At 42.6% G+C, this 23,798-nt stretch overlaps 1 protein-coding gene across 1 annotated transcript in view; it reads left to right on the forward strand.

Moving 5' to 3' along the window:
- Positions 1–23,798, forward strand: part of SHISA6 (shisa family member 6) — a 380,723-nt gene that overhangs the window by 248,886 nt on the left and 108,039 nt on the right. The gene's annotated exons all lie outside the window — the stretch shown is intronic.

Here is a 23,798-nt window from a genome sequence, read left to right on the forward strand (position 1 = left end):
GCTCCAACACTTCCAGGCATGCTTTTCTTGTAACTCCATTAAAAAATAGAAGAGGGGAGGTGGAACCAGAGAACCTAGGGCTGAGAGAAATAGCCAATTGAGAGGAAGGAAGAGAAGAAGGGAAAGACCTGGTGAAGTAGAGAGGACAGCAGTGGAAACCAAGAAAAGAGAGGAAGGGATGGAGAAAGAGGAAGAAGGAAAGGTGGTAGGGGGACAGCAAGGACAAGAAGGAGAAGGAGGAAAAGGAAAAGAGGAAGTTACTGAAGTTGCTAAGTCACTCATCAGCATTTTCCCAAAGAGCTTCATCCTCTTCTCAACAAACATGCTTCTTCCTTCCCTAAATCCATCTCCAGGGACATCTCAGGCCCTTCCCTGTTTCTCTGCTGTCAGGAAGGCAGGTTGAAAGCCCTGACTAGGACCTCCCAAAGGCTGCCTCCTCTGAAATGGCCAATTTAAGAGAAGCAAATTCAGAGAGCAAGAGGAAAATATTTCAGATTATGCTGATGAGTAAGGGTTTAAAAGAGAAGACAATGGGGATAGAAGTGTAAGGGTGTTTCATTTTGAAGAAAGATTGAATGGTCTAAAATAAAAAAAGAAAGAAAGAATGAAAGAAAGAAAAGAAAAGAAAGGGACCAGCAGTTAGCGTAATGGCTATGTTGCTGGACTTCCATGTAGTCGACCACGGTTCGAGTCCCGGACCCAGTGGCTTAAACTCACACCAGGCACGTGTGTATGTGTGCCCAAGATCCCAAGAGGAGAATGGAGGAGAAGGGATTGCGGTGTGACTATCTCCCCCTGGGGGTGATTTCTCGCTTTCTGTCTCTCTGTCTCTCTCTGTCTTTCTGGCAAGCATACATGCCCTATAGCAAAAACCTCTCAAAAAAAGAAAAAGAAAAAGAAAAAAGAAACAATGGCCCGCCTAGAACCATCAGGAACATGTTTGCACTCTTTAGTGTGAGGAAGACATGAAGTCAGCTACACTCTCTTCAGGTGGAGTGGGCCATCTCCATCCGGAATAAGATGCTCATCGGTACCCAGATCAGACCAGAAAAAAAGGCTTAATGAGAATCTGATTGGAGATATCATCAAATGCTTTCTCACTTCTGGTTTGAGCATTCATGCTCAGTAAAAGAAAGACCGAAACTACTCTCTATTTGGTGCTTCCACCAAGAACTACATTAGCAGAAAGAATGCACGTGGTGAAAAGTGGGAGAAAAGGCCAGTCACAGATTTGAGATTCAAGGCCCGAATGTATTCAGACACACTATGAGTCTCATTGTGTTCCACATTTTCACCTGCATTAAGTTGATTTACGTCCAACATCCTGATACTCCTGCATACTAACTTCATTTGGACGAACCATGAGCTGAGTTTAATGCATGATGAACAGCACTGGTTCAATGTTGAGGAACCACCTAATAGAAAGTTCCAAGAGACCCTTCTGTGAGCAGTGAGCTCTCAGGTCATTTCTCTGCTAAATGAGGCAATGCTGGATGGAGGTCTTTGTTCCTAACAAGTACAGTGCCCAGAGCAACTCCTCAGAGATGGGCCACGGGCACAGCCATGAAGCAGGAAAATTATGGTGCCGCTCTCCTTTTTGTGGAGCTGTTTCCATCATTCCCTTTCTGGGTGGATAGAGCCTTCCTCCTCACCCTCATTGCCCTTGCAGAGCTGGTACCATCGTTTGAGGTGGGTCACCAACATTCTGGCCTTTGATGCATGGAAATTGTAGTATGTCTTAGTATTGTTATCCCTATCTTGTAGCTAAAGAAATAGAGTCTCAGACTCAAAGTCACATCCATGACAAGTGAAGCTGGTTACCAACAGTGAGTCGTCCTGTTTGGAGTCAGCCTAAACCTGACCCACGTGGATCTGCTCACCCACAGAGCCTCCTGAGTTTCTGGTTTTCTCTTATACACAACCCCTACTTCCTCCCAAATACCTGCCTGTCCTACCTCCATCCTAGCCTTGCCCTTGAGAAACTAGAAAAGACTGTGCTCTCTGTCTCTCCGGCAAGCATATGCACTCTATAACAAAAACCTCTCTCTAAAAAGAAAAAACAGATTATATTATAAAACCAAAACCAGGAACCAGCAGTTGGCGTAATGGCTAGGTCGCTGGACTCCCATGTAGTCAACCACAGTTCAAGTCTCAGACCCAGTGCTTTAAATTCACTACAGGCGCATGTGTGTGCACGCCCAGGATCCTGAGAGGAGAACAGAGAAGGGATTGCAGCATGACCATCCCCACCTGGGCGCGAGCCCCCCCCCCCCCGGGGGGGGGGGGGGGTGATTTCTCTTTTTTCTGTCTCTCTGTGTCTCTCTCTCTAGCTAGTGCACATGCCCTATAACAAAAACCTCTCCAAACAAATAAACAAACAAACAAAAACCAGACAAACAAAAAACACTGTGCTCTGAAGAGCAGGTCACTGAATCTAATCCCAGCTCAGCTTTCACTAGCTGTGTAACCATTGCCAAAACATTTAACCAACCTCTCTAAGTTTCAGTTTCCCCACCTGCAAATGAGGCTAATAATGGCACTTTTCTCAGAGGGCTGTTGTGACAATTAAATGAAATAGTGCATATGAAATAGTTAGTGGCCCACCATAAGGATCAGTGCATGTCACTAACACAGTCTGCATTAATAGCCTTTGGTGACCAGAGTTGGCCTTTGGACAGAATCTTCCCGCTGACAGGTAGTGATGGGAGGAAGCCGGGGAGATTTGATGCTGTAGGAGGGTTGTGTGTGCAGCATGGCTGTGGTAGGCTATGCTGGCCATGAGTGTCCAGGCTAATGAAGTCTCACTTGTCTCCTGCAGTCTTCCTTTTAGCCAAGCTGCTCCTGCTAGCACTCCCTCTGGAGCTCAAGCAAAGGAGAAGGAAATGGGCTCATTCCTATCTCTCCTGGTACTTGATAGCAGAAAACAAAAGCCAAGAACTAGATAAAAGTTGGGTGGAAGTTGAAGGCCAGCAATAGCACTGAGGCCTGCCACTCTCTCTCCCCAGCAGTCTTGGGTATTTGAATGGAGCTTGCATTTGACCGTTTTGATAAAGGTGTTTGACCTGGCCTGAGAGGCCTTGTCTTCAGGCATCTTGAAGGGCACCTCTGAAATTTCAAGAGTTTCTCTTCTCTTACAGCATCCTGCGCCCTCAGACAAAAGCTGTACACCTCAGCAAAAAGTGTAAAGTTAGGAATTTGCACACTTGGATTCTGGCATCAGTGTTGCCCATGGTGTGTCTGCCTTTATATTCCAACCTGAGAAACAGGACTCAAGAGGCACCTCACAAAGAGAGTGGGAAAGCGGTGCTATGCATTCATCCTCTCAGTATTTATTCTGGAATACTTATGGAGCCATAAACCATGCAGTAAACACTGCCAGACACTAGGAATATTGGAAATAATACTGTTCCTTCTACTACTTTTTTCCCCCTTAGGTTTTGCCATAATGTACATGTGCTTGCCAGGGAGAGACAGAAAGAGAGAGAGACAGTGAGAGGGAAAGTGAGATGGCCACGCTGCTATCCCTTATGCTGCATTCTCCTTCTAAAATTTAGAGCACACACACACACACACACACACACACACACACACACACACACAGCATGATTTTAAAGCTACTAGGTCCAGCACTTGAACCACAGTCTACCATGTTGGAGTCCAGCACCTTAACCACCACTCCATCTGCTGGCTCCGCTACTTTAATTTTTAATCCTCCAAATACTAATAATATCCAGTACTGCTACTACGACTACTGTTACTACTGCTAATAAAAATAATTGTTAATAGGAATGAGCATTCACTGCGTGGTTACTCTCTGTGCCAGGCCCAATATGCCTTATTTCTTTGAATCCTAGTAACTGTAGCATCTATAAAGTAGGTGCTGTTATTATGTCTGTTTCTTAAAGAAACTGAAGAATAAGTAGATGCCACTTACCTACACCTGCCCCTCTGCTGAGAGTGGGCCCATGGAATGTGAAGATAATGAGGTGCATCACTGCTGCAAGAAGCTCGGTGCCTAGGGGGATTCTCGGTCATCTAAACTAATCTTTGCAATCTAATATGATTTATGCTGCAATAGAACCAGTAAGAAGATAAAATGATTCTAAGAACAGAGAGAAGGGAGTTATGCATTTTGCCCATTGAGGTGGGCAGAGCAGGGGAATTTATAGGGTAAGAGACATTGAAGCTTAATAGAGCACCTAGTTTATAGGTGCAATAGTTGCAAGAAGGAGAGATGCCATGCAATGCCTGGCACATGGAGTAATCACCCAGTGCACATAGCTTCTAGTGATGATGATGATTAGCATTGGTAGTAATACTGGTAGGAGCAAGAAAAGTAAAAATAATAGAAGTAGTACTATTTCTAACATTCTTAGCAGTAGCTACTTAAGACTCAAAAAATATTCTCAGGATAAGTGCTGAGTGGATAAACATATGCGGGTATATTGGTCAATGTTTCTGGTTGGTGCTGAAAGTAGAGATATGTTTTCTTTCTGTAGAGGATTTGAAACGTATTACCTGACATGACAGGTATAAAATAAAGTTGGAAAAATAAAAGAGGGGCAGAAAAATCAAGAAAAGTATTGTTTCTGTATCTGTTTCCATACTGTGTGAACACAGCCGTAAGGAATTGTCACGGGATTATACAGCATAGGTGAAGTTCCTTTTGAGGAGTTATGGAGGAACCTTCAGTGAGGCCAGAGGCCCTCCAGAGCAGTCCAAAGTGAGGTCCATGACAGGTCATTCACTAGGGATGGGCTCTCTGGGCTGAACAACACAAGAATAATAATGACCACAAATCTGAGGCCTAAATCTAAAGTCCCCAAAGGGGAAGCTTCTAGCTGCAGCATAGAGATCTATGGAGCTGCTTCTCCAAAAGTCAACCCTATGTGACTCACACCAGAAAAAGAAAGAACTAATATTTATCTACTGGTGGTTTGTAATTCTCCCAGTAAATACCAGGAGATCCAAAAGCAGGTGGTTGAGAATAAGTAACTGAGATTTAGACAGGACTCTGAGCTTCCTAGAAACCATGTCAAAAAGGAAAAGATAATCAGTTATATACATTAAATTCTCAAAAGATAGAAGTTTAACAGTTCCACAGAAGAGATCATCATTTTCTTCACACCAAATTCTAAAGTAATTTGAGATATGTTACATAGATGACAATGAGTGATAGTTTTACAGAATAACAAGTACAGAGAGGTGCTTTTCATGTCTTTTTATAAGAGATTTTTGCCTTGGGGTGCATGTGCTCACTGAAGAGAGAGAGACAGAGAGAGACAGACAGACACAGTGAGAGGGAAAGTGAGAATCACTCCCCAAGGGAGATGGCCATGCCACAATCCCTTCTTTTTCATTCTCATCTCAGGATATTGGGGATGCGCGCGTGCGCGCACACACACACACACACACACACACACACAGCGTGAGTGTCAAATCACCATATTCGAGACTCAAACTATGGTCGGCCATGTAGGAGTCCAGTATTATAACCACTATGTCATCTGCTGGTCCCCATATGTCTTTTTTTTAATAGCCTTTGAATTGTCACCAACTATAGTTACTCTACTATAGAGTGCAGTAGTATTGTAGAACTTGGTTCACGACTTCGCATCTGTTAACCAGAGTCTCCCTTCCCTTTCTTTTTTTCGCTCTGGTATCTACCATTTCACTCTCTGCTTACTATGCCATCAGCTCTTGTAGCTTCCACTAAAGAGTAAGAACATTTCCAGGTAACTGGATAACTGGAAGAGTGGACTCCAGATGTTCACAACATAAAATAATGATAAATGTTTGAAATGCTGGCTATGTTAAGTACCCCGATTTGATCATCACACACTATATTCTTGTGCTATAAAGCCACATTTTACCCCACAAATATGTACATCTAACATATGTCAGTAAGAATGTATAGAAAATGGGGAGGGAGCTTATTCCAATAACTGTTGTTGTTGTTGTTGTTCTAAACATGGCCATTGATGAAGCTTGGTGTGACACTACACTGAAACTAAGTGGAAATATTTTGAAGACAGTCTGACATGCCTTAGTTCATCCAGGCTTCTGTAACAAGATATTATAGACTAGATGGCTTATAAGCAACAGATAATTATTTCTCACAGTCCTGGTGGAAGGAAGTCTGAGAATAGGGTGCCAGCCTGCTGGGTCCTAGCGAGAGCCCTCTCCCCAGTTGTAGACTCTCCTTAGCCTCACATGGTAGAAAGAAGCAAAGGAATTCTCAGGTGTTGTTTATTTATTAGAGAGATTTTTGCTACAGGACGTGTATGCTCACCATAGAGACAGAGAAAAACAGAGAGACAGAAAGCAGGATATCAACCCCCCAAAGGGGCATGGCCACCCCACCGTCCCTTCTCCTCCTTCACTCTCTTCTCAGAATTTTTGAGTACACACACCAGTGCCCATCAAGAGTTTTAAATCGCCAGGTCCAGGACTAGAACCATGGTTGGCCATGTGGGAGTCCAGCAATGTAACCATTATGCCATCTACTGGTCCCTGGGATCCCTTTTAATTCCATCCATGAGGGCTTCACCTCCATGACCTAAGTGACTCCCCAAAAGCCCCACCTCCAAATACCACCACCTTGGAGGATAGGGTTTGGACATAGCATTTTGGTTGGGCATGTGGGGAGGGGGAGTCATAAACATTCAGTCCATTGCAGTATAGCACCTAATACTCTGAAGTAAATGCAATTACATGCAAACCACCACTATACACACTCATATCCTTGCAAAGTAATTCGAACTAATTCAACACCAATGTGCCAACAATGTATGTTGTTAATTGCCAGCTATCTTAAATCCTAATTATATGATAGCTTTTCTTGTGGATGGTTTTGGGACATTTTAAGACAGTGTATAGGTCATGGGCATTTCTTTTTTATAAAATCTAATTATATTCAGACAATGAAGATTGATCCCTTACTGCGTGTCAGGCACTGTGGTGTAGTGGTGATGCTGACGTTTTGAAGACATTGTCCTTGACCATAAGAAACTCACAGGCTGGAGGAAGTGATTACAGTAAACAGACAAGGAGAGTTACAATGAGGTCAGCACTGGAAGCCCTGGAGGCCCAGGGAACATCCTCCACAGATAGACGAGAGCATGCATTTTAAGGGAGTTGACATGATGTGTGGGCTGGGTCTTGCAAGATGTGTGGGAGTCTTCCACACCGATAAATAGCAAATCAGGGAGGATGTTGCATACAGAGGGAAGAGCATGGGTCAAAGCAGTGTACTGTTCATTTCTTAACTGTAGTGGCAGTCAAGTGATCAAAATGCATAAAACTAACACACACACACACACACACACACACACACACAGAATCTTCCTGTATGGTGAGACCATCTTCAAAGACAAAAACTCAGGAGTCAGATGGTGGTACAGTGGTAAAACAAAACACTGTGATGCTGACCCACTGGGAAGGTTTGCAGTTCACATCCGGAGACTTCCATAAGTACACCTGGCATGTGGTGTGCCCGTGATCCTGGCTGGCAGAAGCTGGGGATAGATCATGGCATCAAGAGCCTGTCAGGGATGCTGTATTTCTGTTTCAGTCTGTTCCTCTTTCTCTCTCATGAAATGCAAAGACTTGGAGCCTCAGGAACTATGGAGATACTGAAGCTCTCTGGTTGCCCCGATTCAAGCATGTTTGTACTAATCGCTGTGGCTTTGACCTTTAGAATGTAACGTTCCTAATTCAGTTCCCCAACACTTTTCCCTGGAAAGGTTATTGTCAGCAAAATACTCCTAGATAAATATGGAGTGAATAGAAATAGCTATGGACAGGTAATGATGAAATCTACACGTGGGAAGAGGTTTGGGAGTAGGTTTTCTGCTTAGGTGTCCAGTTTGAGAAACCAGTCATGGCTCCCCTTCTACCTGGATGTCTCTAACCAGCCACCTGATCTAGCTTCTGCTTGCACAGCTTCCAAGATGTGAAGCCAAGGAAACCTTTCATCTTTGCTTTTGTGATCTTATGCAAGTCACTTAAATTCTGTGGGTCCCTTGTCTGACAACAGGAGTAATATATGGATGCTCCTCTCCCATAGATATGGGAGAAACCAGTGAGATATGCTTGTGGACCATTCAAAGAAGCAGGTGTAGTCTCAGTCCTCAACTTTTGCCCAGCTAAAAAAAAGTCTTCTCAGTGGTTTTGCTCCTCTCTAGACTTTCCAAGTGCCTTCTGCACCCATCTTCTCTCAGACTAGGCGCCATCTTTTTTTTTTTTTTCCAGAGGCAGCAGAGAGTCATTGCTTTTGCCTCAATAGCAATGAACGATCAGCAGATGTAAATAAAGCTGTAGGCTTGTTAAACAAATAATACACATCGAGCACAAGAACTGGTATCAGGGTGACATTCAGAACTGGAGTACCCTGCAGCATTCACAGTTTCCTGAAGAAGGAAGGGAAACAAGAAAAAAAAGGGAGAAAGTAGAGGGTCTGAATTAAGGACAATATCCTCGGAAATTTAGGGCTGGACTAATTCACCCAATGTGGGACTATTGTCTAGTTCCCAAAATACTCTGGGGAAAGTGGTATAATCTGTGGGAATAATGAACAGTTGAATATTTTAGCTTAACTGCTGCTGACCTCAGAGAAGACACCCTGCAGCTTCCTGGAATGGGCTGAATCAAACCTGGGAATGGAGCCACCTTCCTTGAGTTAACACAAATCTCTTAATGCCAGATTCATTAACAGCTCACTCCACTTCAGCCTCTGCAGGTTGGCTTTTTTTTTTTTTTCCTCTCCAGCTAAACCTTTCAGAGAGGAGGCCGGCATTTCATATTTCTCCATATATAATGCTCTTACTGATTTAACAGATTCCTACTCTGTTGTGATGACTTTAGAAGAGAGCTGCCTGGTTAAAGCTTTATCATTAGCTTTGACATCTTCTCAGTGAATTTTCCTTTCTTCTGTTTTCTTCTATTGTATATCCAAGTGTTGTGCTACTGCTGGAAATACTCCCCATCAGAGGAGGAGGGTACATGTAATGGAGATGAAGGCTGATAAGCCATGGAAGGCTTACCAAGCCTAAAACCAGCAGTCAGTGCAGGCATGCCATTGTGGAGTTCCTCACTGCTAACCGGGCTTTCGACTTTCTAATGATGCCTTGGACCCTCTGAAATGACAGTCTATTGTGACTTGCCGAGGACTCGATGTGTTAGGGCACACAATGAAAATATAATAACTGCCATGGTTAAAGTCTCCCTGGAAGTGGAAGGGAAGAATGGAGACACAAAGGGAAGAACTAGCATTTATGGAGTACCTCCTAAGCATTGGGAACTTTGACTATGTTATTTTCTTTAGTTCTCATAAGTGCTCTGTTTCTTAAAAAAAAATTAGGATTTTTTATTTATTCTTCCATGAGAGAGAAAGAGAACCTGGCAGAGATGCAGAGACAGATGCCCTCAACATGTTTCCACACCACAGTGCACCCCCAGTCTCAGCTGGTCTGGATCACAGTCACACACATGCTGTGTGTGCTCAAGGAAGTCCTGAGGCATGAACCCAAGACCATTCCCGTGTGGTCCCAGTTGTGCCACCACTTTGCCACTACCTGGTTCCATAAGTGCTCTTTGAGGGAAGAGTAATTGTCCTGCTAAAAAAAAGGTAAGGAAAGGAACGTCCCAGACAGTTAAATGTTAAGTCAAGTCAATGTGCCTAGGTCTCTATCAAAGTTTACTCAACAGGAATTGTGTCCTTAGCTTTCCTATGAGAGTTTTGAACTCTATATTTGAGTGTCTACATTGTTGTCCATAGAGCTTATTGTTTTGGGGAATACCATTCTTAAAATTTATACTTTTAAATACACACACACACATACACACACATAAGAAAAATATTTTTATATATATATATATATATATATATAAACACATGTAAATATATATATTTATGTATAAATGTGTAAATATTTATATATATAAAGATTTCTTATTTATTTATTTTTAAAGAATTATTTATTTTATTTTATTTATTCATTCATTTATTTTAATTTGACCAGAGAGAGAGAGAAAGTGAAAAAGCAAGCCACCAGGTCCAGGACTTAATGTCCAGTGCCTTAACCACCACACCACCTGCTGGTCCCTGAGATTTCTTTTTTAAAAGAATTTACAATCTCTTTTTAAAGAAAAAGAAAATATAGAAAGAGGAGCAGAATACGCAGATTCATTGTCTGTTTCTTGAGTGTCAGGCACTTTTTCTGTATTACTTTGTTCAGATTGTTCAACACTCCTTCACAAAAAGTATTAGCATCTCCATTTTATTGATGGGGAAACTGAGATTCAGAAGGGTTAAGTAACTTCCCAAGTTTTACATAGCTAATAAGTGGTTGAATTGGAACTGAGCCTCTCATTAAACCGTGATACCTAAAAATAGGAGAATAACTTAACCAAGTGTTAATGTCCCCTCAGGCCAAGTTCTGTGAAGATCAGCATAAAGACTGGTTGAAACTTCTTATTAGAGGAGGATTTGAGATTTCCTTAGAGATTAGGTGTGCGGTTGATGGGAGAGAAAAATAAGTGGGGCATTTCACATATCAGAACAGAATAAGTAAAGGCCTATATTAATTGTACACTAACCACCTTAAATGTTCTATCACAAGACCCAGAGAACAGTTCTATTTCACAGTAAGGATACGGCACAAGACAGCAGGAGAAGGATATGGATTAGAAGGGTTTTAGAGATGGCAGGTACAGGCTGACATATAGCACATGCATTCTTCCCAAGTCTTGAACCGCCATACATGCAAAGAATTTGGTACCAGCAGTTCTCAAGTCTGCCTATGGTGCCCTTACAGTGAGCTTGTCATGTAGTTACATCGTAATCACATGACCAGCCTTAACCACTGAAAACATCCCAGTATTACTAGCATCCACTGAAATCAGTTGTAAATCATACATCCAATAATTACTAAAGGATGCCAACAAACTGCTATATCCTGTTCCATAACAACTCATGGTCTTGGGATGAGAGAGCATCTTTATCTTCAGTTACTGCATCCCAGCATATTGACTGAGTATCATTCAATCTGGAGATAAGCATGGTCAGTCCAAAGCAGTGAAATTAACCCATGGGGTAGAAACACCCAAGAGCAGTGGAAGGATAGTGTGAAATGGGTCATGTGTAGAACTGGAGTTGGCCAAAGTGAGGCTAGCCCAGGACAACTGCCTATGACTAGAAAGATCACAACAGGTTGATAAAGAAAGAGGACCATGAAAGCTGAGTCTCGCAGAACTTACTGCCTCTAGGTGAGGCAAGATTGGATAAAAGGATGAGATGGTGGACTATTGCAATAACACCGGTTACTCAGTCTTAAATTAAGATGATTAAAAAGTGGGACTCTGACAGTGGCACAGTGGTAAAATGTCACACTCTGCAAGGCTGACCCACATGAAAAAGTTCTGAGTTTATGTACAGAGACCTCCCTGAGTTCTCCAGGTACGCACCCATGATCTGGGGCTAGCTGAGGCTGGGAGTGGATCACAGCATGGGTACTGTCTCTCTGTCTGCCCCTGTCTCTGTCTTGCTCATGGAAGAAATAAAAAAATAAACCTTGAAAAGTAAGGAATAGACAAATATAAAAGTGGGTCAGTGGCAAGTACAAAGTATAAATACTATGTTTTAGTTGGGGAGAATGTAGAAATTAAAATTTTCAGATCTGAGTGAGAAAAAGCATAATAATGTAAAGGGGAAGAAAGTGGGATGTTTGCAAACAGTGTTGAGCTGAGCAGAGATTAGTTTTGTATGATACAAGTTAAGTCTGAAAGGTACTTGAAGCTTTGAGATTAAAGATAAGTAGGATGTTAGGAGGAAAGTTAAGAGCACTTATGAGACTTCATTAGAGAGGTGAAACTGAAGAAATGATGGATCTTGTGGAAGAAGGGAGTAGGAAAATCACAGATGACTAAAGACAGGAAATGGAAGGAAGAAGATAAAATCAACCAAGTGAAGTATGAGTGTCTCAGCACTGCTGTGTGACAAAGTACCACGAACTGATGGCTCAAAACAACAGAACTTTATTTTCTTATAGTTCAAGACACAAAGTTTCCAGACTTGGTTTTGTCTAGATCTCCAAAGAAGACTAATTCATATCTGTATTTTCATTTATGGCAATAGCTGGCAATCTGTGTCCTTTGTTGGCTTGCAAATGCTGCTTTCCAACCTATGCCTCCTTCTTCAGGTTTCTCTTCTGTGACTCTTATTATACGCTCTTATACCCAGCATGAGTTTTAAGCTGTCAGGTCTGGGATTCAAACCACAATTGACTATGTGGGAGTCCAGTGATGTAACCATTTTGCCATCTGCTGGTCCATTCAGCATCTCAAACACATCATTTTTACCACAACCCAAGTCCCATCTTGGCCTTTCATGCCTTGCGTCCTTCAAGAGGATATCAATTCCTTCCTACTTCACTATACACAAACTGCTATCTGAACTTTCACCACATCCCATTGGCTTTTTAAATTCTCAGTCTCTTTTATCTCTGAAGCAGGAGGGTATAAGAGATGTATATACATACATACATACATACATATATATATGACATATATATATGTGTGTTTGTGTTTATCCAACCAGTCATTCATTCAACAAGTAAGTCAGAGATGTTTGCTTATATGTTCCATAAATACTCTCAAGGACGTTACATTTGGTTAGGGGAGACAGCAAATAGTCAAGAAATTACATAACTAAGATAACAATAAATCTGAGAGTTGGTATAATTCAAATAGGGCAATGCGGTTAAGAGTGGCTGGGAAGTGGATGAGGAAAAGGACCAATCAAGTGGTTGGGTGGGGGCCAGCCCATGGCGTGGTAGTTAAGGTGGCTGGATCCCATATACAACCAGTTTTGTTTGGTTTGAGTCCCACATCCAATGGCTTTTGAGAAAAATGCCGGGCCCATATGTCTAAAATCCTGAAAGATGGGGGAGATGTAGAAGGGATGACCATGTCCGATGAAGGATGTTTTCTAGCTTTCCCTCTCCGTCGCTTTCTCTGTCTTTCTCCAACTAGCTCACACGCCTTTTGGCACATTTAAAAAAAAAAAAAAGTAGTTGGACAGGACCTTTCCACAGAGGGGATACTTGAATTGAAACATAAACACATTTATCCTTAATAAACATAAATGTACATTTATCCTTATCCCAGCATGAATTTACGCTGTGTTGGTTCAGAAGCTGAGTCAAGTCCTGAGTGTAACATTACATAGTGGCAAAATCAGGCAGGTCTTCTTTAAGAAAGACCTTCCAGGGGCCAGCAGATGACAGTAGTTAAGGCACTAGACTCTACGTGGCTGACTATGGTTCGAGTCCCAGACCCGGTGGCTTGAAAACCATGCTGGGCACATGTGCACACATGCTCAAGATCCCAGGAGGAGAATGGAGAAGGAATTGTGGTGTAGCCATCTCCCCTGGGGGGTGATTTCTCACTTTCCCTCTCACTATTTCTGATTCTCTCTCTGGCAAGTGCACACACCCTATGGCCAAAATCTCTTTAAAAAGATAAAAGAAAGAAAGAAAGAAGAAAGAAAGAGAGAGAGAAAGAAAGAAAAAGAGAGAGAGAAAGAAAGAAAGAGAAAGAAAGACCTTCTAGACCATCAAGCTGCCATCCATGGAGATGCTGTCTGTGGTGTCATGAGCTGCCATCTCCACAGACATTCGAGCTTTAGGAAGGATTAGCATTGGTGAGAAAAACTGTGGGAGACATTTCTAGATCTTGTAGATCCAACAGGAAAAACCCTTTAGCTGTAAAATTCTGCGATATATTGTCAAGGTCCTGCTCACTCAAAATTCAACTGCCTCCAGGGATGCTCACAGGCTTCTCCAGCAGAGCCAGTCATGGCAGGTGGAGGTAGGGCCAGCTTGCAAGAGAGAAGGCAGTAAATTTAGGTCTCTTAAGGATACCAGTGCACAGCATTGTCGTGGCTCTCCACATGTGAGATGCATCCATCAGTCTCTGTGCATCCTCACATGAACATTCTCATAGTTGTGTTCCTGGTATTCTAAGGAAGCCTTTGGCCTTCACTTGGACACAACCCATGTGGACATTACCATGTGTGGACACCCAGTCCTGTTCCCACTCTTGCTGGCAACGGAGGCTTGTACATAGAATCCAGCTGGTGACTGAAGGCCAGCTTCTTCATCACTGCATAACATGAAGTGTGACTCAGTGGATCAACACTTTGTAATTCAAGGGCAGGGACAAAATCTTGTTCATAAATCAGATCTCTGCTCTAGGAGCCGAGAGTCTGACCCCAAATCACATGATATTATTGGTATAACATCCCAAGGCTCTCCAAGGATCAGCTCTTTCACAAGTACCATTCAGGCAGTAATTTAAAAAATATTGAGAATTAACCACATGTTAGGCCTTGGGCTAGACTGATGCTGCCCGGTAATGTAGTCATGGGTGACAGGTGGCTTTTGAGCTCTTGGAAATGTGGGCAGTACAGATCGACTCGTATTATAAGTATAAAATACACTCTAGACTCTGAAGATCTAGTAAAAACATGAAAAGAATGAAAAATATTGCATTAATCATTTTTGTATTGATCCTAGGCTAAAATTTTAATATTGTAGATATAGGGGATAAAGTAAGATACCTTATTACATCTAGTTTTGCTTATTTTGTTCAATGTTTTCAAATGTGGCTACAAGGAAACGTAACATTACATATGTGCCTTGTATTATATTAGGGCATTAGAAAAGTCATGACGTATTTTTTCAATGCAAAAATATATCATGACTTTTCTGACAACCTGATATTTCTGTTGAGCAATACTGAGCTAGACACTTTTTCCTGCTTCTACGACACATGCTTATGAAGCAACTACTGTATCTCAGAGTGTAACAGATACTCCTCATCTCATAGAGTTCATGGAAGATTCTTCTTCTAATCTCACAAGGAGATAGTATTTTCAATATCTTGGAATTACACAATAGCTCAGGGAAAAGGAGGATGCTATGATGTGGGAGGAATTCAGAGAGGGGAGAGCAGTTACGAAAGCATTCTGATGGTTCTATGGCTTTTGTTTGTCCCAGTTTCTGTGTAGAATCCATGGGGTACAGTCCTCAATGCTATCCTTTTGTACCATAGACGTTTTTCCCTGAGAATCCCTCATAATTATACCACCTAACAAATCACTCTTCACAGTTTTGTTTCTTCCTTTCCAGCCTTCTGTTTCATAAATACGGAATCCATAAATACGTGTGCTTTTCTCTGTGGTAAACTGAGTAGTGGGCAGAGAGTGTACCTGGAGCCTGGCTACAGCATGAGCTTACAGTAAGGTAGGCTGATTGCACTGGAGGCCCGGGATGCTGACCAGAAGGCCACGTGGAAACAAACCTATGGAGCCAGCATCTTTTCCTTCCTCCCTGCCCCCTTTCTCTTCCGCCTCCTCTCCTTTTCTCTTTCGTCTTTCTCACCCTTCTTCCTGCCCTCAGTCTGGATTTGGGTCTCCTGAGAACAGTCTTCAGCCTTGCTCAGGACCAGAGCAGAGACAGGCATTGGCATTCATTTCCTTCCAGCCTTTCCCCTCCTTGGGTAATGACTCATTCATGTACACTCATAAATTTGGAAAAGGCCCAAGGGATACTGAAAGCTGTCTCCAAATAGGGTGAGACCCACATAAGGACATCAGAGTTGACCAGATGTAGATGCTTAGTGGGCTTTTTTCCAGGCTGACTCCAAGGACAGTGCTGGCTCCAGAGCAGACCCTTGGTGAAGGAGGGTTGGGCTCTGGCAGCAGCAGCCTTTGGAAGCCTGGCCCTCACATCTCCCCACACAATTCATCCTGCTCCCTCCCACAGTCCCAAGGACAGTGCTTACTTACGGCCTATGAGAGCTCACCATCATGCTTAATTCGAATCTACCAAATAAGACTTCATGGAATGTAAATATAGATTCTCTTATGGAATTTAAATATAGCCCCTCCTATAAATCTGTTTCTTCTTCCATCTTACCCATTTCAAAGTAGTACAACCATTTACTCTGTTTTTTTTTTTTCCATCTTTGCTCCTTGCTTTTTGTATTTAAAAATATTTTAAATATTGGGGCTGGCCCCATAGCTAGGTGATTAAGAGAGCTAGATCCCTCATGGCTGACCGAGGTTCAAGTCCCAGCCTCAGTGGCTTGAAAAACATGACAAACATGTCAGGCACATGTGCCCAAAATTCCAACAGGATGGAGAATTAGAAGAGATTATGGAGTGACCATACCCCATGGGGGAGTGCATCCTCCCTTTTTTTTTTCTCACTTTCTCTGCCTCCGTTTGGCAAGTGATATGCCCTCTGATAATTAGAAAAAAAAAAAAAAGAAAAATATTTTAAACATTTATTTTAAATTTTACATAAATAAGATTGTCTTGTGGTAGAAATGTGCTATAAAACTACCTAACAATGAAAAGGAGTGGACTCTCGGCGCATACTACAGCTTGGGTGACTCTCAAAAGCATTATGCTGAGTGCTAAAAGCCAGCTTCAAAAAGTTGCATGCTTGTGATTCCACTAGGATGAAATTCTGGAAAAGGTCAAACGATAGGGATGGAGAACAGCTTGGTGGTTGCCAGGGATTAAGGTTCAGAATGTACTAAGATGTGCTTATCAGTTTACTCACTGAAGGACATGTAGGGTACAAGCTTTGTTTTGGAACAGATTCTCATTTATTTTGGGTAAATATGTGCGATGTGGGATATCTGGGTCATATGGTATGTTTATGGTTAATATGGGGGGGGGACTTCAAAAAGTTCATGGGAAAAATGTTATTGGGAGCTAGCCTCATAACCTAGTGGCAAAGAGAAACTGGATTGCACAGGGCAGACTGTGGTTTGAATTTCTTCCCCAGTGGTTTGAAAATTTTGCTTGTCCAAAATTCTGACAGGATGGAGACATAGGAGAAAGAATTGCAGCATGACCATACCCTACTAGGAGAGTGCATTCTCCTTCCATCCCTCTCTCTTTCTCTTTCTGTCTCTTCCTGTTGAGTGCATGCACCCTCTGGCAATTAAAAAATAAAACAGAAAAGAAAAATTTTTATCCTGGTTCAAAAAAAAATTTGAAATCCATGCATTTTGGGTTTTGTAATACACATTTTCCATGAACTTTTAAATCCCCCTCATAGCAACCAGTAAGCCAAACTATTTTCCAGAATGTCTGTCATCCATTCCCATTTTAAGTCAAAAACCACAAATTATTCTGTATTACTCTCTTTCAATAACTCCCACATTTAATCAATCTGCAAATCTTCATGGTTCTACCTCCTAACTATAGCTTTGAATGGTCCATCCCCCTCTGTCTTCATTGCCACCACCTTGAAGTGAGTCACCATTATCTCTTGTCTGGGCTACTGCAAGAGCTACCCATGTATCTCCTGCCTCCTCTCAAACTCCTACCCTGAAACCCATTTCCTGCAGAACAGTCAACGTGATTCTTTCCAGGTACTAACTCAATCAGGTGATTGTCTATTTCATGCCTCTCACCGATATTTCATTGCATCTGGCCTGCAGAGTACTAGACAGTCTGGCTACATCTCAACCACCTTTCCACTCTCCTCTGCATTTTTCTGTTGTGGTCAATCAGCCCTCTTCAAGTTCCCAGAGTAGCCAAGTCCTACCAGACCTTGGGGCCTGTAGACACTCTGCTACCTCTTTTAGCATAGTTTTCTCTGGGCTCTAGGTGTGTGACTGCTTCACACTCTGGCTTAAATGCCACCTTCTCAAAAGACCTTCATACCCATCATGGCACTTACCAAATGAGTTACTTTTATAGTCATTTTTTTGCTCATGTGTTAACTCTTTCCAACTGAAATTGGAGCATTTTCAGAGCAGGGAGCACATTGGACTGTCACTAGGACCTAAAATCTCTCCTGACATGTGGCAGGTGCATTTTAAAACTATTCAATGAATGGATGATTGAATTAGTAAGTGCAAAAATAACAGCCTATACTACTTATTAAAAAAAATAATAAAGGAAGAAGGAGTGTGTGAAGATTTTATATGATTGAGTATCACCAACTTCAGGAGATTAGGATCAAACGAGGCAGTACATGTAAAACACCTGCAACAACGCCCAGCATAGTAAACAATGCGGAAATGTAAGCTTAATATATTGTGATGATGGAAGCAAATTTGTGAAAAAGAATTTTGACCATTTTAGATGACTGCATCTCTTCCTTCCTTCAACATATATTTACCAAGTTTGTACACAGACATAAGCAGTGTGCACAGACATAAGCAGCACAACATTGGCATTCATTTCTCATGAGGCAAGAACACAGACCCAACATGTTTGTCCCAAGAAGAGCCCAGGAGTGGCAGTTCTCACTCCACTGAAGATTTTTCTCTCCCTAGCATCCTCAGCCTCTACAGAAACTAACTAAAGGCACCATTTTAGAAAAGCGTAGCCTCCTGGTAGAACACAATGCGGGGTGCTGTTCTGTGTGCAGTAGATGTACTAAGTCATCAGAAAGATTGTTCTTGTCATGAGAAAGCTCTTAGGAGTCTCTGCACCTCAAACAATAAACACACTTTCTGTAGTAGGACTGACCCATCTTCTTCTGGTAAGCATGAAGGATTGAAGTTTGACAGATATCCAATCGTATAGAAGTCCTGCTTGTCTTAAAACCACCTTTACCCTCACTCACTACTCTCTACTTTTTTTCTCTTATTCCAGCAATTTAAAAATAGTAATCATCAGAAAAGTCCTCTGTGCATTGAAACCCATTGCTTTACCTTTCCGGTGGTGTTCATTATCAGATGAGTCATAAAGCTGTCATTACGCATCCAGGAGTCAGGTACTAAATACACATTTTTAAATAGTGAATGAGTGGGAGAGAGAAGACCTGAGGGAGCGAGGAGGATACACAAATGACACTCTGGACCCTGCAGATTTGCTTCTAATTTCTCATCACATGTGGTCTCACAGGCTGTGCTCTGCTCCCAGGCACCAGGTGGAGGGAGCCTTTTTGCTCAATGGGACTGTGACCACCCAGAAGAGTCCCCCTTTCCCTAATCTACCTAAAGGCACTGCATGAGCTGACAGTGGCCTGAGTCCATGGATGGTCTCCTTCTCAGACAGAAATAAGCAGAAACAAGACCAATGGGGGTGTACAGGGCTAATTCCAGCCTGGATTCTGCCACAGTCTTTGGACTCTGTATCTCTGGCTTCCGTCTTTCACTCCATAAAGTGATAAATTTGAATGAGACCGTTGTTTTTCACACCCGTTATTTTGTGACTGCACAGCTGTGGCCTCTATGAAGTTATTCTCTGAGGCTGGGTAAGTAAAGCAAATGACTTTGAAACTGTGTTGTTGGAGGTGGGAGGGGGCCTGAACACTCGGCCCTCACCACAGTCATGCCTCACACATGGAGAGGAACTGCAGGACTTGGTGGCTGTGTTTAACATCCACTTTAGAGCTCTATTTCTGTTCTGCAGTAGGGGAAAAAAAAAAAGAAAGAAAGAACCAAGACTGTAGAATGTTACACACAAATGTAAATAAGACCCATCTTTCTACTGCGTGGCCTGGCTGTTCAACTGGAGGTGATTTTCAGGTCTTCCTAGCAGGGCTCTCGGCTCCTGCCAGTTGTCACTCATCCACTTCTCTTCATCGAAGCTTCTAGTTCTTTGCTTCCACCTCTGATCCTGTCTAGTTCTCCGCTGTGGCATATGTTCCCTTGATATTGGGAGATTCTTAAGGAAGTCAGTCCCCTCTGTCAGTTCCAGCTCTCTCAAGAGCCTATCTGTGAATCTCTATCTAACTGAATATTCATGATGACCAACTGAATATGTATGATGTCCTGGAATCTCCATAGAGCCCTGCCTTTTGCCTTGCCAATGCACAGTCTTTCTAATGCATGCATCCTTCTCTCTCTAAGCTACAGCTGTTGTCCCCTTCCCTCACTCCCCAGTACTATCCCTGCCACTCATCTGTCCACCCTGCATTACTCCTTTGCAGTTGATCTGAATCCAGTCTTCCCAAGGAGCCTTTTCGGAATTGCATCCCCACCCATACAGGAAAAGACTACTCTTTCAGGACAGAAGTTCTTCAGGGACCTCAAAGGGCTAATTTCTGCATCAGGAAATGCCTGTTTCCCATTAGTTTCCATAAAGATAGAGAAATACAAATGCCTGACAAAAACATCATCAGCAAAATAAATGAACGTTATTGAACACTTAGCATATGTTAAAGATTGTCATAAATACTTACCTTTCTTAAGTGAACCACCAAGAGTCTTCGGGCCAATAATATAACTTTTTGAGGCTTCAGTTTTCTCTTCTGTGAGATGCTGAAAACATTTGTTTTATGTGGATGAAAGGAACAGAAATCATCCCTGCCAAGCTAGTTGGTGGGCACTGATAGCAGGATGAGGGCTCTTCAAAAAGTTCATAAAATATTTTTGGTATGAAAAAGTGATGTATGGATTTCAAAACAGTTACACAAAAATAAACTCTGTCATTTCATTTATCCACCAACTTTTTGAAGCCCCCTCCTGTTTCTCCTCTGTTCTTCACACTCCTCTCCTCTGGACTTGTGGTCAGGGAATGGAGAAAGCTTACTGTCTCCAGGAGTAAGCAATGAACCCCATTGACACAGACAGTGAAGCAGGAGCCATTATCTCTGTGGCTGCCTTGTTTAGCCTGGCAGTCCATGTACTAATGAGGATGGATGACCCTGTGTGGCAGGAAGCATCTGCTCTCCCAGAGGAGGCTGAACTGTCATGGTGGCCAGAATGCAGGCCCTCCTGCATATCTCAGGCTAGACAAGGGCCCCTTGTTTAGTGTACAAACCTGCCTTTGTGTCCTTGTACCAACTAGGAGAGCCATCCCCAGAAGCAGTGGCTTTTCTGGACCAACTCAACTCTCCTCTGATAAATGATGGCCGGCTGTGCTCCTAGATTTGGGCAGAGTCCATGCAGATCTGCCACATAGTCCGCACATGACCTCTGATAAGTCACTTACCTTCTCTGAGCCCTGATACCTCACTTGACACATAGAGACAATTCTGCCTTGCCTCTATGTCCCCATCATTGGATAGTTGTGAGAATTAAAAAGAATCTTGGTGTAAAAGACAGTGTGAAACAAGAGTAATTTCATGAAGCCCTCCATGAAGCCTGCCCCTACCCTCCTACATACTCGTGTTCCTTTGGACTATCCCCTGGATATTAATAACGTGCCCCTGTTATAGAATTTCTCAAAACCTTTGCTGGATATTAAGACATTCACATGTGTCCACTGACCTGCTAGACCCTCATATCTGTGAAGGCAGGTGGTACTGGTATGGTATCTGTTTGTGTCTACATTCATTTCCATATTCAGCACAGTGTCTGGAACATGGTAGATGCCTATAACTGTTTAATAACTGAAATAGTGAAGACTTCTTTCTGCCAGGACTCACCCACATGTTATTCTATTTGTTTATTTATTTTTCCATAGGGCACATGCATTTGCTTGAGAGAGAAAGTGAAAAATCACCCTTCAGAGGGGATGGCCATACCACAATCCCTTCTCCTCCAGTCTCCTCCTGGGATTTTGGGCACACACGCACAAGGGCCTGGTGTGATTTTCAGACTACTAGGTCTAAGACTCAAACCTCAGTCAACCGTGTGGGAGTTCAGCACCTTCACCAGACCTTCTGCTGACCCCACATGTTATTTTTTATGTGCTGTTGAATAGTTGCATGTAGGAGAAGGAGGTTCTAGTAAGGTCCACACTCCTTATCCTTGGAGACAGGACTCAGTTAAGCCAGCTAGAGCTGTAAACAGGAAATAATGGAACAGAAGAGATTCTGTGTATGAAGTACAGAGCCCAGATCATTCCCTCCATCACATCCCTGTGTGCAGCCACAGAACACATCTTGGGAACTGGGTAGTCTTTGAAGCAATTGCTTCTTGTCTCTGAAATTGCTTCCCTGTCTTGAAATGGCTGCAGAGAGGCCCAGCTGTTTAATATCCAGCCTACTGATAGGAGTGATTGTTCATCAAACCCCAGAACCCGAATGCATTCAAGAGGGACTGTCAACCGCCTCCACCACAGAGATCTCAGACAAACTGCTGCCGGGTGGATTGACCATCATTAAGCAACAAATATGATTAAAGTCCAGAAAATAGGACCTGTGAGGGAAGGATGGAGCCATCTGTGTGATTTATAGTAGAGGAGAACAAATAACAATGTGCAAGTCTGTGAAAATTTTCTACAAGAAGGATAGCAATGCCCAGATCAATGAGGCCAGAACAGGAAGAGGAGGACATGAACTACTACGCCAGGGATTTTGTCCAGACATAGTGAGGAAGAACTTTTGCACAGCCTGGCAACCGGCTCAGCTAGGGACTGGGATGGTCTCCCAGAAGCCACTTTGTAAAAATGATAGACCTAAGTCTAGCAGAGAAACTGGATGGTCTTTATGTCTGGGAGTTAGAAAAGAGGAAGTGATGAGCTATTTTACTTCTCCCTTCTGAGTGTATCCAGACAGGGTGTAGGTAAGATGGGCCAGAGTGATTCTTGGACCTTGAGTCTCTGACTAAGTAAAACCCACATCCCTCACCAGAGATCCTGCCACTGACCCCAGGGTCTGGCTGAGCCTGCACAGAACTTTAAAGTCCCAGAATGTCTCTCAGTCAGCTAAAGACAACAAGTGTGCTTGGAACCAAGAGGGATTTTTTTTTTTTTTTGCATTATCCTCATCAGAAACTCTTAGTATATCCAAAAAATGTGTGTTAAACGTGTTAAAAATAATGGATCCTGTTAAAAATAAAAATGTAATAAATATAAAAACATCTTTTGATATACAGGTCAATAGCAAACATTTTTACCTTTTTTTTTTTTTAGAGAGACTTTTGCTATAGGGCACATATGCATGTTGGTGACACAGAGAGAGGATAAGTGAAAAATAACCCTCCAAGGGTGATGACCATGCTGCAATCCCTTTACCTCCATTCTCCTCTCCAGATTTTGGGCACACACACATTCACTCTCTGGATAAATTTCAAGTCACCAGGTCCAGGACTCCAAATGCGGTCGACCATGTGGGAATCCAGCACTTTAATCACTGCTCTATCTGCTGACCCCAAATATTCTAACTTTAAAATGTACCCAGAGTCTGTTTTAGTTGGGTATGGTAAGACACACAGACATGCAAATGACTATCATGAAAGCAGACATTTTTACACTCAGATCCCTAGAAACAGGAAACACATCGTGTCATACAAGGCCACAGGAGGAAGTACCACATCCATCAGGAGGCAGAGGAAAGGGTGGCAACTGTGGAGAAGAGTCTCTATTATGTTTTCTGTATAGATTGGGTGAGCAGAGTAGGCAAGATTAAAGCAAACGGTGTGTCTCTAGTTTTCTGTCCTGGGGTGATTAAGGCAGGTGGATAGTCTTCCAGAATGCTGCTAGTGGTAGAAGAAGAGGTGATATGGGGGCTCTGGATTGGTCAGTTTGCATAGGAAAGGCAGCCTGAATCATTCACTGTCTCTAGGGATTAATGAATTCTGGGGAGGGCAGAGCATCAGACAAACAGAAAACAATAGTGCGCATGACTCTATCCAAGTAAGGGTACAGTTCACGTTGTATTGCTGTTGGACAACTGGACATTAGTGAACCTTAGAGAGATGTAAACAGTCTCAGGAAAAGTCAGACAGGGGAAATTATCAGGTAGGTAAGAATAAGTGAAAGCAAGTTGGAAAAATGAGGTAGAGATACTGAGAATAGAAGAGTAGCAGTCTCCTTTACCTCGCCTTCTTCCTGCTGGCTTTCTGCCGGGGAGAACAAAGTCAGAGTGAATCTG

The sequence above is a fragment of the Tupaia chinensis genome, unplaced genomic scaffold (genome assembly GCF_000334495.1).
Source record: "Tupaia chinensis unplaced genomic scaffold, TupChi_1.0 Scaffold000493_1, whole genome shotgun sequence".
Taxonomy (NCBI): Eukaryota; Metazoa; Chordata; class Mammalia; order Scandentia; family Tupaiidae; genus Tupaia; species Tupaia belangeri.